Source organism: Diabrotica undecimpunctata, chromosome 1, assembly GCF_040954645.1.
Source record: "Diabrotica undecimpunctata isolate CICGRU chromosome 1, icDiaUnde3, whole genome shotgun sequence".
NCBI classification, from domain to species: Eukaryota; Metazoa; Arthropoda; class Insecta; order Coleoptera; family Chrysomelidae; genus Diabrotica; species Diabrotica undecimpunctata.
In genome coordinates this window covers 51,571,361-51,586,800 of record NC_092803.1, presented here as the reverse complement: position 1 = coordinate 51,586,800, position 15,440 = coordinate 51,571,361, and the positions used below count along the sequence as shown (strand labels likewise).

General features: G+C 32.6%; 1 protein-coding gene across 4 annotated transcripts in view; it reads right to left on the bottom strand.

Annotated features, from left to right (window-relative positions):
- LOC140449253 (guanylate cyclase 32E-like) overlaps nt 1-15,440 on the bottom strand; it is a 458,979-nt gene that overhangs the window by 83,170 nt on the left and 360,369 nt on the right. The gene's annotated exons all lie outside the window — the stretch shown is intronic.

The following is a 15,440-nucleotide window of genomic DNA, read 5'->3' as shown; positions in this document are numbered from 1 at the left end:
AGATATATTGCTTATTTTTTTGTTGTAGATTTAGTAATACGTATGCAGGAAATAGAATTAAGCTTATGGTATAACTGTGTCTCCGAGCAACTAAAATAGATAGGTCCGACACTCCAGATCCTAAAGAGAACATGAATGTTTCGATAAGCATAATAGATCAGGTTATTTTTTCCAGTACTCATAGTGACAACGGCGATAAGTGAGATTTGGTTCAAGATTTCACCACAATTATACCGAACGAAAATCTGTTAAAATCTGGAACTAGCATTGAAGATAGCAGTATTTTGAATGACAACTATTATGGGGAGTTCAGCCAAGGTAACACTGAGGTTCAAGAGGCATCCGCATCTGATACCGAATACCTTTTTGTGGACTTTGGGTCGGAATACCAAACATCAGAGAGTGAAGATAGTGAAGTTATTTAAAATGAAGAAGCACATAATCAAACGGAGAGACAGAATCTTAAATCAAATAACAAAAACGATGGTCTAAGAGGCAACAAAAGGAAAAGTAAAGGCCAAGGTATTCCTAAACTTCATGAAAAGGCTTAGAAAGGATTTAAGAAGAATCATGATAAAGTTTACAAGCAAAATTTTTTAAAACATGAGCGACAGATAAGGCCGAAATGCAATGGGCACCGACAAAAACCTGAATAAAAGGGAAAAGGGGGACCAAGGCAACCTTTTCAATGTTGTGAAATAACCAACTCTCCGAGGCAAAACTTGTCCGACGAAAACTAAGTTCTTGGGAAGCAAAAAAAAATCATTTGTAAGGGCTCTAGTTTTTCCAGTAAAACCTAAATATAGACACATAATAACAGAACAAGAAAAATAGAAGAAGGTTAGTTAGGAACTACTATTTGATGATTCATTCCAAAATACTAAATCCAAAAAACAGGTTTGCAAAGCTATGTTGTTTAGGTATGTTGTTTAGGTATTGGAGAAAAAACAGTACATAACTGGATAATGGAAAATTACAAGAATCATTCAAGCAATACTGATACTCAGGAATCAAAATAGCACATTCAAGGTAGTTCAAAAGACGTTGAAGAGTTTCTTTCAAATTTACCATACTCTCAGTCTCATTACTGTAGAACTTTAACTAGAAAACTGTATTTAGAACCAGTATGGGATAGCTGCAGACATATTTATCGGATGTAATAAGAAAAGTTCCGGGAAGCAGGCAAAAAGACAGAATCATGGACCACTTTTTTCGAAGTATTCTCACCTACTTAGGAAATCGGAAGCTCGACAAGAAAAAGAAAATGACAAAACCGAGTGTCAAGAAAGTAAGAATATTTTAGTTTTTGCTGCAAACTACTACAAAACAAAGTTAAAGGTGCATAACTGGAGCTACTATGACCTAAGAGATAAGACAGTAACCTGCTTTGTATGAGACAATGGCCAAGAAGATCTTGAAAGTGATATTTTTGCATCCATCCCGACAAAATTTCTAAAGCAAAATATTAAAAACAGTGTCCTACAAAGATCATTATTTAGAGCGATGGCTGTTGCTATCAAAATAGAAACATCAAATTATCCAACGCCCTACTTGATATTTTATAAAAAGTATTCAGTTAATATAGAGCAGAAATATCTTCAAATAGGGCAAACTAAAATGGAGGTAGACTCAGTACATAGTCTTTTTCTTCTTATGGTGCCTATCCGTTACGGATGTTGGACACTAACATGGCTATTCTAACTTTGTTGACTGCTGCCCTGAAAAGTCCGGTAGTGGTTAAGTTAAACCATTTTCGCAGGTTATGCAGCCAGGATATTCTTCTTCGTCCTGGACCTCTTTTCCCATGCACTTTACCTTGAAGTATGGTCCAAAGTAGGTTGTATCGTTGTTCATTGCGCATTATATAACCCAGGTATTCTAGTTTGCGACGTTGTATGGTTATGATTAGTTCGCGCTCTTTAACCATTCTACGTAGTACTTCTTCGTTGGTAACTCTGTCTATCCAAGAAATCCTCAACATGCGTATATAGCACCACATCTCAAATGCTTCGAGTCTCTTTAGTGATGCTTCAGTTAAGGTCAATGACTCCACGCCATATAAAAGAACGGAGAATACGTAGCATTTTAGTACATACGTACATAGTCTAATAAAACGAAAGTTAAGACGCGGAAAGGAAATCTTGCTCTCTTCTGATTATTTGCGTATTATGAGAGAAGTAAGGTATACTCCCTCTCCTTTTCAAGCAGTTGAATTGACGCGCACAGATTTTCATAAGTTTGGGTTAAATTTTAATTCTAGCATGCCCGGCCGTAAAACAGGAGACCCAACGGTGACCGATATATGCGCTCTCCAAAACGATCCAAATGGAACAATTTTGTACAAACTGCAGTTCTCAGATACTTGGGTCGACATATCTCATCTTTAGCATTCAATAATTACCAATCATCAATTATCTCATCTTTACGAAGGCCAGTGTCCAATTGAGCGTACTAAGTATGCCCATTTACAAGAACTAAAAGAGTTCATTCCTGCAGATTGCAGATTATTTTATGACAACTTTTTGCATAAAGAAGTTTTAATTTTGCACTTACATAAAGAAATATTTTTGTATTATACCTTATGTTTACCTTTTATTACTTAACAAAATAAAACATTTAAATATCATACAATTAGGTCTCGGTTCTTTATTACAATACATCATATTTTAAAAAATGTAACCAAACGGTAGCAAGAAAATTATCTTATGTCATAAAAACGCGTGTCTAAGCCCTAGTTAGTTGATCTGTTATTATAACATTAATATAATTCGGCAAAAGTATAGTTTGTCCCAAACAGCAGATCAAAAATACGAAAGTTCTACAATTCATTATTTTTTTCTTCTCCTGAAAAATCGTCTATTTTGACATACCAGATTGCAGTAACGGCGAAGATATTCCAGTTTTCTCTTAAATAAAATTAACCTTTGATAATTAATAATTAATCATTTAGAAAAGTTATAGTTATAGTTTTGTACCTCGGAGGTAAAGGACACTATGTCCATTTTTATCGAAATTTATATTATTGCACTTTTGAATATAACTTATATAGGTAAACCATACTATGTCCAGAGATAATTTTACGGCAAGTTACCAACTTTTTAATAAACACCAAGTCCACTTCCAGTCAGAGGTTAACAACACCATGTGGACTTGGTGTTGTTTACCTTTACTATATGTGTGCACCGTCATTTACCATCCGGACATAGTGTTATGTACACTTCTACACTTCCCGTCATAAAGAAATGGTAGACTTTTTTTCCCAATGTAAACCAGTGTTCAGACCAGAGATATATAAGAGAGTCTCTCTTACATATCTCTGGTTCAGACTGGAGACAATGGTTCGTGAAACAATTCATCATTGTTGCCATCACAGATAACGGAATTGCACTAAATCTAAATAAAAAAAATAACGTTCAAAAATGTGATTAGATTATTATTACTTTTATTATTATTAACAAAAAACGGTATCTAATAAATTTAATAACCAGAGAGACGGTTGAGTTAATGTCCAAAATGTTTGAAGAATTTTTTAATAATGGAGATATGACAAAATACTATTATTTCAGCAGTTTCGAATTATAATACATATATTTAAATTCCAGCCTTGTTCACTGTAAAAGTTATTCATTTTGTATTAATTGCAAATTTAATTTTTAATTTTTCCAGTGTTTTATTTATTCTAGTACGCCACAACTCAATACAGTTTTGTGCTACACTTTACGAGAAACGAATGACAGCTCTCGATTTGAAATTAAACATAATAATTTAAAGTCATGTCTAAATTTTTTATTTTTTAACATTATTTTTGAATTAAAATATTTTCATAAATTATAATAAAACACGATTCAAGTCCTTCTTTTAGCTGGTTTGTTAGCTGGATATTGATAAAATCTATGAGCCTCTAAGTGGTGAAAGCTCAGAATCGGACGACAATGATATGAGACGTATAAGTAAATCAGCGAAAACAAAGGTAAAGGAGAAAGTTATTATTACTCCTACGATTAGCGATTAGTGGGGCAATAAAAAAAATCTTTAGGACGATTTATCCCTAAGCAGTGATGCAGGCAATTTCAATGAACATAATAAAGTTATTTCAGAAGAAGATAAAATTGTTAAAAGAAATGTATAATATATAACTAAGTGCAAACAAAAAGGTAAAAAACGTGTAGTAAATGAACAAAATTGGGCCTGTAACGTTCGCAAACGAAAAATAGCTGGTGGGAAAGAGTATCTCAGTAAAAGGGGCAAAGACATGCCTGCAAAAATGTTAAAGCCTCCTTGCATATGTAGCATCAAATGCTCTGAAAGATGGCCAGAATACGAAAGACAAAAAATTTTTAACTTATACTGGACTGAGACAAACGTTTCAGCTCTTAAAAAGCAATTTATCTTCTTATGTATCGACATCCAACCTACTCTTCGATCAAGAAAAAAAGATCTAAATTCTACCAAAACTAAAATAATACACTAAACTAGTTCTGTTTGTAAACACACTTTGTATATCTAATTTAGTAGTAGTAAATATGTTGAAAAAAATTGAGCCAGGAGTTTTAATAAAAGCTTATCAAAGAGGTAGACACACATCAACCAATAAAACTACTACCGAAACCATAAATAGTATATAGCAACATATTAAATCATTCCCAAAATACGAGAGTCATTATTCCAGAGAAAGGAGTAAGAGAGATATCTGGGCACAGAACTTACAATAGAAAAGATGTATCAACTGTACATTGATGAATGCAATGAAAGACATGTAGATCCTAAGCTCAGAGCAAAAAAGTGGTTGTACGCAGATATTTTTAATAAAGACTTCAAGTTGTCGTTTAAACCGTCCGAAAGAGACATTTGCGATACATGCAGTACATTCACCGCTCAATTAAAAAATAATCTTATTGCAGATGAACTAGTGTACAGGCTGATCATGAAGCTCACATAATTGAATCTAAAACTCGGTATAACTTAAAACAATTGGACTTTATAATAGCTAAAGAGTCACCAAAATACAAAGTACTATCTGGTGATTTGCAAAAATGTTTGCCTTCACCACTAAAAAACAATTGTATTAGTTTCTACAAAAAGAAGGTTTGGATATTAAATTTTACATTACATGATGCCAGTGATTCTTGTACAATGTATAATATGGGACGAATCGAAAGGGACCCGAGGTGCAAATGAAATTGCCTCATCAATTTTGAAATGGGCTGACAATACAATTTTAGGTAGTCAAGTAGAGGACATCACTCTTTGGACCAATAACTGCTATGGACAAAATAATAATATAAGTATTATAATGTGCTATTTTTGGATACTGCAAATAAAGACGATCACTCAAAAGTTTTTACTGAAAGGGCACACACATGTGAAAGCAGACACTGTTTATGCTTTAATCTACAGAAAAAGAAAAAAACTCTCCAATTTGGCAATTTTAACACCATGGAACTAGCAACAACTAGTTAGGCAAACATCAGGTAAATACACAGTGCACAATATGGAACTTGCAGATTTCAAAAACTTCAAAACGCTGTTCGATAAGAAATTGTCATCTAATCCTCCTTTTGTAAGTAGAAAAAAAAATGTTAATAAAGACCTTGTTCTACTTTCAACATGTATTTTCCTACAAGTCCCACAAGAACACATTGGAAAGTTCTTTTATAAGACCGATTTCAATAATCAAAATATGTATGAAGTGGACTTCATGAGGTATCGAAGACAGTCTCAGTAATCCCATTACCAATCACAAAACAAAAGTACAATGACTTAATTGCATTACTGCCTTTTGTTCCGTCAGTTTGTCATGCGTTTATTTAACACATAACGATGTAGCCACAAACGATTACCCACAAGAAGATGAAGATGATATGGAGCATCTTTAACACTTTTGAAACTTGTCGTCTATAATTTTACTTAATTATTATAACATTATAATATTTACCTCTAATAAAATAATAGTATAGGTTGTTTAATGTGTTTGTATTGTTTATTTCGTAAAGACCTTAATATGAAATGCCACATTATTTGAAAAAAGTTGTTAGAGGTAAACAACACTATGTCCAACTTAACATTTTTAAAACAATTTTAAACAATGAACGGTAAACCTCAGGAATATAACACTTCATGGAATTAAAAACGAATATACACACCACAATAATAATATATTAATTTTGGTTAAATATAAGAAACATTGGAGTATTTACTGATTACAAATTTAAAAAATTTTAAAACTGCTCTCCTGAAAAAGTAAGAAAATGGACATATTGTTCTTTACCTCCGAGGTACCGAGTTATAGTTATAAATAGTTTCATTTCGACATATGATAGTTAATTATAGTACATCTTTTCTGTCATTTGGTATATAACCGTAGTTATAAAGTCTGTTTTATTAAAATGCTCAATGCAACATTTGTTGATAAACATAGTGTTAATTCTGTTTTGTTAAGCTACGGTTTGTTAGAACAGTGAGCGACGCATAACTCACAGTCAGTCGAACGCCACGCACGTTCGTCAAAATCAGAAATGGTTCTCTGTGAGAACGGTTTGTTAAGGCGGGTACACATATGCGAGCAGAACTGTTCGCGAACCGTTTGTGAACGCTATATTCGTTAATTTGTACGACGGGACGAACCGCTAGCGAGCTGTTCGTTCGTTGCTCGTCAGGAACCACAGCATGTCGGTTTTTGGGACGAACACAAAGAATGTTCGCAGAACTATAAATTGTGTCTATAAATTGTTTCTGCTAAGTGTGCGATGATATCATTCGGTTAAACAAAATTGCTGAACGAGCGCGGCTTATCTAAGTAGCGAGAGAAATTAATAACAGATAATGTAAACAAAATACCGAAATGTTTAGAATAACGAAGTAAATTATTTCATGGTTTGTTATTAGATAGTTAGTGTATTGGATAGCCTGAACATAAACATATTTTCGACGAACTCTTCGCGAACAGCTCACGAGCAGTTCACAAACAGTTTGGCTCGCATATGTGTACCCACCTTAAGGTTCTGCTGAGCTGCGCGCACTGCAGACTGATAGCCGTGTACGTCGACGGTGTGCGCTGGAATAAACTGCGATTTGATTTGGACGCAAACGTTCAGCCGAGCTCACAGCGTACACATCTATACCGAAATTATAATTGTATTTTTATATAGTTATTATTATTGTAATAATTAAATAATGTCTACTAAATTTTCTCCCGAGGAAGATGAAAGACTAGTGGATCTAGTACAAATCCCTGGAAAGTCTAAAATATTCTCGAAATTTTTCCTCGTTTTGAAACAATCTTTCTTCGACTGTTAATTTAAAAGCACCTTCTGTATTAAGACATAAAAAAAATTCGTTTACATTTTTATTTCTTTTATTTAAATTTAACGCTATCAACTCTTCTTCCTCCTCTTCTTGGAGTAATAAAATTATTGCGTTAAGTTTGCGAGAATTAATTTTTTTAAACTTACAACCTTTGAGAGAATAAATTTGAAACTAATGTCTAAACTTGTTTGCAGAGCGACAGAATATTTGTGCGAATTAATCTAACAAACCGACTCACCCAAAACTACTGTGAGTCGAGTAGAACAGATTCTGCTGTACGTGTATGCTGTGCGCTGCGCACTGTTCTAACAAACCGTAGCTTTAGAAGGTCCAACTCAATGTAAGGTTTCTTGATAAATTTTTATATTTTTTGTAATAATCATTATGTAAATGTACAAGAAAAATAATAATTATGTAATGTTTCTTTTTAAACTAGGAGTTTAAAATTAATTCATTTAATAAGATATTAACCCTTAAAATTGTTTAGGAAAGAAAGATAAACTTCTCTTTCTAAGTATCAAGAGGATTTTTTTAAACGGTGTTCTAATTTTAAATAGATTAGTGTAGTGTTGCCCAGGATATCTCTGTAAGTATATTTTTGATTTATTTTTCGTAGTTAGTCCTCCCAGTCCAAAATAAAGGAATCCCCTTTCACGACCTAGCTTTTTAACCAAAACACGAGTAGATAATCGCAAAAGTTTCAATTTATTTGCTTACCCTATCTCCAAGCCCAGTTATTCTTTAGTCCCCCTTTTCAACCCCCAATAAGCAAAAATATAGTTGTTACATATTCAGCTGACATACCCAGTTTTTGGAGGTATCTCTTGTAGTGTTTTTGTATTGGGTGTATGTGTTTTTGCAGATTTCGCAATTCTTCCTGGGTCCACTCTGTCGACACGATCTTTCAATTTGCTGTGTCGTGCTTTGTGTTCATTTCACTTCATTTTGAACTTCAGTTTCTCTTAATAAATTCTCACTTATTATTCGATCTCTGAGAGAAACTTCTCTTAAGGTAACACTTTTATTTCTGTAGTTTTCATCAATCTTTTAGTAAGCGACTTTTAAGTTCTAGTTTCCGCTGGGTATGTGGGTCTTAGTCTTACACGTTCTTTATATATCCGGATTTGGCTCTCTAAGTACATGTATTTGTTCCTCCATATGATATCTCTTAAGTATCCCGATACCATAGCTGCCTTGTTGACTTGTTTTGTCACTTTCTCCGCAGTATATATATTATACGATACATTTATTCGGAGGTAGTTGAAATTCATGACTTGTTCTATTTTGTGTTTATTATTCATTAGTTAACATCTGATGAGACTCTTGACTATAACCATTCACTGAGTTTTTTTGTGGAATATTAACATGTTTAATTTGCATTAACATGTTGGATCTGTAAAGTAAACTTTAGAGATTATCTTTATTTTCTGCCGCGGTTTCTGCATCATCCGCTTAGCATATTATATTTAAAGTTTGGTTTTTCATTTTATAGCAACTGTTGGTTTCATTTATTCTGTGAATTCTTGTAAATTAAAAGTTCGGATTCATAAAACCTCTAATGGAATTGGACTTATTATAAAAAATGGTATAGTCGGGATCGCCATATAATAAAGGAATAAAAGATTGACTGAATTCATCTTATCGTATCGCCAAAATACCAATATATAAACTGATTCGCGATACTTCTATATGCAACTACATCTTAATTTTTTGGAGGATATTATGTTAAATTTGTGATGTATCGATTTTATTGGTTATTGTTTATGTACGGATAATTTATAAATGACATTTCTTATTTAAATGATTAATTAATTGATTAATTAATGACGTGTTTAGATTTTAAATTACAAATACTGACAATGAATGAATTACGATTATCAATTGCCCTTTATTGCTCGTCTGTTGTCCATTTTATATTAGTCTATAACAAATTAACCGGTTTATTGGGTCAAATAATATTTTATAAAAATCATGCATCTCAAGGTTGAGCTTAAGATGTAACAAAAGTATTTTGAAACTAGACACGTATGTTGACAATATGTGTGCCCTGGATTTCTGATTGAAAACAACTTACGTAATTTATAAAAAGTATTATTTTTACGGTAAAGTATTCTTTCGAGTTTTTTTTGTAAAACTTAATATATTTGGAATATGTATTTTTATATATAACAATACTGCAAATATCAGAATTTAAGGTGAGCACATAATACATGAAAACCATGCGTGGCATGAGGCGGGGCTGTATTTTGTCTCCTCTAATCTTCAATCTTTACCCTAAAAGAATATTTAGCTATTATCCGTTCATAAATTGTTGAGAGCACGAAATGTGCCTCAAACTCATAAAACGGTCGTAAATCATAGGCGTTCCTGAGGTGTTTATTCATTAAATAATAATATTATAATGCTTATAATGTTTTAATACTGTTATATATAATATTAATAATATTTTAATACTAATATATTTAGCAAAAAAACAATTAAAACTTTCACGGCTACATAATGTTATGTAATTATATTATATTAATAAAAATAAGAATTTAACCATTACCAATTTTGTAAATAAGAATACCTTATCTCTTTGGATATTTCAATACTAATCTTCGCGTTTAATCACATTACTAGAAAATCTGGAATTCATATCCGAAGGTACTATTCGTTGCAAGATAATTAGGATGGAATTCCCCAGATTTTTAATAATATAATGGGTATGCTTTGGCCACGTGCCTCGTTTGTTCAGTTTATATTCGAAACTTAACTTAAAAGGGTGAAGTTATTACGAACGAAAACAATTTTTTTGTTTAGTACTTTTTTGATCGCATGTAATTTACGGCTCGTCGGTGTGTCCGCGTCTACGGCAGTAATTAGCGTCTCGAATATTTCTTTTGCGAATTATATGCAGTGCGTGAGTGATTTTTGATTCCATATACCTACGAACATATACGTACCTTTCGCTCGTGCTCGTTTTGTTGTGATGGCTTCATCATCAACATCATCAAGTTTTACACCGGTACTGTTGCGTACAGTCAGTAAGTCTGTCTATTCACCAAGAGAGAAGACTATTGTCCTGAATGTTCACGATGCTCTGGTTTCTCAGAATCCCACAAACACTGTTCGCAACATAGTCGAAAGTTGTGCCAACATGACTGGCGTAGGAGAGTCAACTATATATAGGTTCCTATCAGAAAGAAAAAACACGGTATAGCTAACCCAAACACAAACGAAAACTTAAAGAGAGGGAAAAAGCCTATTGAAATTGATGAATTTGCCAAAAATGGTATTCGAAGGAAAATTCATGGATTTTTTTTCAAAAAAAAAAATAGCAGACCTAAACAAAATTTTACGAGAAGTTAAAGACGACCCGGATTTGCCTCATATCGGACAAACTAAATTGTGGCAAGTTTTAAAAGAATTAAATTTCCGGTGGGAGAAATCAGACCGAAAATCACTTTGGATAGACCGGGAGGAGATAATATGTTGGAGAAGAAATTATCTACGATCCATACGAAAATTTCGGGCTGAAGGAAGGCCTATCTTCTACCAGGATGAAACGTGGGTAAACTCAGGTCATACTCTAAAAAAAATTTGGTCAGATAAAAATATATTAAGCTCCAGGCAAGCCTTTATGGGTAAAGGCAGTAGATTAATAATTTCTCACATTGGCATTGAAATAGGATTTGTTAAGCATGGTTTGTTGGAATTTCAGTCCAAAAGCACAAAAGACTATGACTAAGAAGAGGAGATGACAGCTGATGTTTTCGAAGAGTATTTTGAGCAGATGATTGAACACATACCACCAAATTCAATTATAGTATTAGATAATGCACCTTATCATTCACGACTAGTAGAAAGACTTCTAACGACTGCGTGGAAGAAACGGGATATTCTTGACTGGCTGCGGAATAAGTATCTGCCTTACGAAGATGGAATGGTAAAAGCAGAACTTCTAAAAATTGCCCGGCAACACAAATCTAAGTTCAAGGAATACATAATTGACAAAATGGCGGAAAGGCGAAACATTACAGTCCTTAGACTTCCACCCTACCACTGCGAAATAAATCCAATTGAACTCATTTGGGCACAAATGAAAAGTTATGTGGCTAGAAAAAATACGTTATATAAAATACAAGCTGTACGTGAATTGTTATACGAGTCTTTACAACATATTACAGAACAAAACTGGAAAGATGTAGTAAGGCATGTAATAGAAGAAGAACAAAAAATGTGGGATCTTGATAACATAATTGATGCGACCGTAGAGACACAACCGCTAATTACTAACCCTCAAGATGACTCGGATTCCGAAGTTGATCCTATTTATTTTGAATTTGAATAGTTTTCTAATCGTAATTATATACGGTAAGTAATAATAGTTGCAATCGTAAGGTATTAAAGGGGAAAGGCGCAAAATGTCGCCTGTCAAAATGTTCAATGTGTTTTAAATGTATCCATTTTTTTTTCAAATCCTGAGAAAACTGAACAGCATTTTTGAAAAATTTAAAGGCAGAATGAAATATTTTTTAGAATAAATAAAAAGTTTCTTCTGCATGCAATATTTTCAATTAAAAATTATACTATATTTTCTCTTTTATTTTCACCCCTGTTACATAGCATATTAAAATAAACATTGTAGAAGTTTTCAGGGACTTTCTGCCCTGAGTAATAATGTAATCTTTCATTCTGCGTTTAAATTTTTCAAAAATATTTATTAGTTTTCTCCGGATTCGAAAATAATGGATACATTTAAAACACATTGGAAATTTTGTCAGGCGACATTTGGCGCTTTTTTCCTTAATTAAATAAATGTATCTTTTACAAATGGCAAGAAACTTTTTATTTTTGAATAAAATAAATAAGTTTTCTTAAAAAATACAATTTACATAAGTACAATTTAAAAAATATATTTATTTAGTTCAAATAAATGTTTTAATCATATACTCTACGACACTGGTCGTTCATCTCTAACCATTCAAAATACTTCCGTAATAGGATTATAAGGTATTGTATTCCTTCAGATATAAGGTGGGTTAGTCGAAAACGTCTTAAACTGTCAGTTTTAGGTTGGTTTTTACTATTATATCGTATTACCTATCCTCTTTGTATTTCAGTTTTCTAATTAGGGTTAAACTTTTAGTGAGCTATCAACAAATTGTGAACCGACTGTAAGCTTTGTACAAAAAGGAATTCTACGAAATGGGTACCAGCTAAATAACACACAGGCATTCAGATGACACCATAGTATTTGCGGATAATATAGAATATAGACTCACTGTAAAGTTAAAGAGGACAAAGGCCATGATAACTAGCAAGAAAAAAAAACAGATGGTCAACTCTACGTTAACCCCAGTAGAAAGAGTTGCGCACTATAAATACCTCGGTACAATAATAAGTGAAGGACGGACCAATAACCAAGAGACCACAAAGCGCATTAGAAAATCTAGATTTACCTTCTACTTTAGGGGGAACTTTTTCAAAAGCCACAATCTCTCTCTTGGTATAAAAGAAAGAATACTGCGATGTTACGTCTCTCCTATCCTTTTTTCTGTTGTTGAATCGTGAACCTTATACGAAAATATGTGCAGAAGATTAAAAGCAGTTGAGATTTGGCTATATAGGAGAATATTGAAGAACTTATTAACTGATAAAGTCATAAATGAGGAGGTCCTACGATAATTCGGACACATTATGCGATATTAAAAAATATATACTTGGAAAGCAAGATCCAGAAAGAAGAAGGACATCCTAATTAAAAAATCTCACAACCTAGTTCAATAAAAAATCTGTGCAGCTTTTCCGTGTTGCAGGATTGCACGTTTTTGGCAGATTTTCCTTGGTTATTTCCCATTTCCGGAGAAGCTGTGTTGTCCTAAAAGGTTATTTTAGAGTAATTTTTAGATTAGTTATGTCACTAGTATGGAGTAGGTACGTCTTGGCAAATTTCACTTTCTTTATTAGGTGCACAAGTAGAGAACGGCGATCGTGTTATAAGCAAGCAAAATAGCAGAAACGCATGTACGTACACTCTTCGTAGAAATTTAGGATATTCAAATATTTTCAAAATAAGCTTTTGTTTAAAGAATTCTATAATAACTTTATAATTACATCTTTTGATACAAAGTGAAATTCATTCAACAAAGTTTTTATATATAAAAAAATGTATTACAAGATGTTTTTTTATAAATATTTTGATTTATAATCTACATCCAATTATGTCTCATCTTATTCTATTTTGGTTTAGTTTTAAAGTAGATTTTCGGACCTGCTTCTATATATTCTCTTTGTGGCTGGACCATTGTAAAATAATTCCGTTACCAGCTCATTTTTGTGGTGAATGTCACGCTTATTTTGTGACTCAGTGGCCTGCTTCGTCAATTCGCTTATAAGTAGTTCGTTTTGTTAGAACTCCTTACACCGACTATGTAGAAGCTCAAAACTTAAAATTGAATATTTTCCGATAGAAGAAGTAATTTTAGAAAATAACTAAATACGGACGTCATGGCGCCATCTAAGAACAAATGTTCGAAATCCCAAGATTTCTTAGTTTTTGGCATCAAAATTTAGATAATTGCCAAAATCTTTACTTTCTGCAATATTCAAAACAAAACAGACAATAAATGGACTAAGATGGAGAATCTACAATATAAATTCCACAACATATGAATTTTTCTTCTTTTTTTAAATTATTGTCATTTGTTTTTTTGTTCTGTTTATTTAATATTTTTGGTTTAGCTTTATTAGCTATTATCTTTTATTTTTTTTTTTGTTTTCTTTTCAATTTTGCTTTAGTTTGTGTAACAAAAGAAATATGCGAAGAACCACTCCGACATCTCCCCCGATTCTGAGCAACGCGGCCTCGTTCATTTTTTGTGCCCCAAACATCTCCAGCGTTTGTGTTGTTACACACGATCCAATACTATTTGCTCAAAGTGGAGATGATTTACAACGTATGCTGCACCATTTTAGGATAATTGCCAGAAAACTTAACATGACAATTTCCCCAAAAAAAATAAAACGCACGGCTACAACAGCAAACCTACTAAGATGTAAAATGGACTGGAGGGTAAGAGTTAGATGGAGTTTAAATATCTAGGCATCACACTTTTTAGCTACGGAAAGCTCGAAACAGAAGTGGAAGATCAAGCAAATAGAACCAACAGAACCCCAAGGTGTCTAAATGAAATGTCGAGAAACAAAAATATTGGGAAAGAAATAAAAGGCAGAATTTACAAAAAATTCATCAGACCAATAGTGACAAGCGGTAGAAACACGACCCGACGCAACGAAAATAAAAAGAATGCCAGAAACAACAGACATAAAAACCCTTGGAAAAATTTATCTTAAGACACCATGGGTTAGAGCTAGAAGTACAGATGTACGACGGAAAAGTGGAGAACAATAAAGGCTGGGTGAGAAAGATAAGAGTAGAATGGAATGATCATATAAGCCAAATGACAACAAATAGAGTAGTAAAGACTTGAAGAGACGGTTTCCCAATAGAAAGACGATTAGTGGGAAGACCACGAAAATGATGGAAGAACTTTGAAAAACATATAGTCACGTCTACATAAAAAGAAGAAAAGAAGAAGAATTAATGGCTCTCCACGTTCTGCTTCTAACGTTATAAATTTCAATATAATGCAGAATATTTGTGCTTAAAACATTATGTTCTACAAAAGAGTTTCATAATTAAAATTTAACCATGGATTGTACCAATCATAAAATAAATGACCTTATGTTTACGAATGGTACCGCTAACGCAAGTTGACATACGTGAGAAACGCGCATTTAACCTTGAAAAACAAAGTAAAATTTTGTTTTTGTAAAATGTAAATAGATAAATAAAATCCAAGAAGTTGGATATTTTTTTCTACGGTCTTTTAAATGATGTTTGTAATTTTTACCATTGATCTCTTTTCTTCGGTTATAATCACTGTATTTTTATAAGGATTATTTTTTATGTTTTTTTTTTATCTTGTCACGCAGTTTTGGAGATAGTTAATAAAAAGAATAATCTATATTAATTTGTATGTGTTATAAATGAATACGCCTGAAACTACAGTAAAATTAATTATTTAAAAATAGTTTCATTGTATTATATTTATGATGTTGTTTAAATTACGCTAAAAAGTGATATTTGT